Raw genomic sequence first — 1,786 nt, 5'->3', positions numbered from 1 at the left:
CCTGCGGCGATTGGAGCCCCGAGACGGGCGAACATTCTGAGCCCCGCCCCCTACTCAGTATTCTGAGCCCCGCCCCCACGCTCCACTAATTTAAACGCAAGCCAGGATGCTCTGATATTCCGAGCTCCCCTCTATTCGCCAATATGCTGAACCCCAACATTTTGAGCCCCGCACTCTATGCTCAGATATTCTAAGACTGACTCTCCAATAATCTAAATTCTGCCTGCAGGACCCGCCCAAACCTAGAGCTCCGCCCCCAACCCTTCAGTATTTGAACTTGAATTTCAGGACCCACCTAACAATGTCGGCCCCTCCCCGGGACGGCCACATTCTTAAGACCTACCCCCAGAATAGTTAGATGTAGTTTTCCTCCTCTCTCTGCTCAAGAATACATTTTCCTCAATGGGCCTCTATTCTGAGTTCAGGTGCTAGATTATTATACTCCGAGTTGAACTCCTTGAAAAAACGAGGCATAGAGCAAGTCAGTGATTCTCCCAAATCGAGGCTTACGAGTCTCCCACCCTGTAGGACTAAGCCATGAACAGCCGCTAGGCGGCGTGTGGAGGTGCAGGTGGAGGTGGCCATGGCCAGGCGGATGAGGCAGTGTGTGTCTGGAGTGTGGTCAGAGGAGGCTGCAGCTGAATAAGAGGATCAGGGCTCCAGGAGGAGAAGGTATTGGGGCTGAGTCGTGAGGGTTGGAGAGAATTTGACCCTGTCAGGTTGGTAGGAACGAACAGCCTGAGCCAAGGTGAAGGAGTAGAAAAGTTGTTAGGTGCGGACTGGGAGCAAGGAGGCTTTACTCTGGCTGGAACAAGGGCATTCAAGGGTGGTGGGGAGAGGCCTGGCCTCTGGCTGAGAACCCTGGACTTTGTCTTGGGGGTGCTAGGAAGCCAGGGGAGGTTTCTGAGCAGGGGAGAGGCAGAGCCAGCTGTGGGAGAAAGACTAGAAGGGAGACATTGGAGCCTGGGAGGCTGGAGAGGAGGCTGGAGTCAGGGTCCGGGCGAGAGGACAAGGCCTGAGAGGTGGCTGTGGGACAGAGGGACTGAGGCAGCGAGCATCAGGGGGCAGGAGGGCAGGACTCCCCCTTAGATAGGGAGAAGGGGAGCGGCTTTGGAGTCATGACACTGAGCTCCGTGGAGGCAGGTCCGACTGGCCTGGGGGGCCAGGGGAGACACCCTGGAGACTTGGGTGAGGGCTCAGGAAAGAGACTGAGATTGTGACTGAAGAGTGGGACCCTCAGCTCTAGAAGGAAATTGAAACATTAGACTTGGAGGAGAATATCGGAGGTGAGAATATAGAATGAAAAGGGAAGAGGGTCTGGGACAGAGCCCCAAGGGGTAACAGCACGGAGGGTTCAGTCAGGCAAGCTTGGTGGCCGGCACCGAGTCAGGTCTGGAGAGGCAGAATGGAAGCCAGGTCTTAGTTTTTACATTTTTTTTTTTTCCCTTCACGCTCTTGGACCAGATTCTGCAGTAACAAAACAAAACAAAACAAAACAAAACAAAACAAAATAAGTAAACATACAGACACACACACAGACACACACATACACACACACACCGATTTATTATACCGCTAAGGCGTGCCAAATAGAACATACACCATTATCTTATGTGCAACGAAGGAAAAAAAAACACAAGGCCAACTAAACACACTGCTTTCTCATCACGCAGACTTTGTATATATAGATCGGTCCTCTTATTCACGATTTCGTATTTGCAAATTCACCTACACTGCTGAAATTTATTTGTAACCCCCACATCAGTACTGTGGTACGATCATGGGC

General features: G+C 51.9%; 1 protein-coding gene across 1 annotated transcript in view; it reads left to right on the top strand.

The window, feature by feature from the left end:
- LOC105301787 (carnitine O-palmitoyltransferase 1, brain isoform) overlaps positions 1 to 1,786 on the top strand; it is a 19,784-nt gene that overhangs the window by 6,777 nt on the left and 11,221 nt on the right. The window lies entirely within an intron of this gene.

This window comes from Pteropus vampyrus, unplaced genomic scaffold, assembly GCF_000151845.1.
Source record: "Pteropus vampyrus isolate Shadow unplaced genomic scaffold, Pvam_2.0 Scaffold250, whole genome shotgun sequence".
Lineage (NCBI taxonomy): Eukaryota > Metazoa > Chordata > Mammalia > Chiroptera > Pteropodidae > Pteropus > Pteropus vampyrus.
This window is presented reverse-complemented; position numbering and strand designations above follow the sequence as displayed.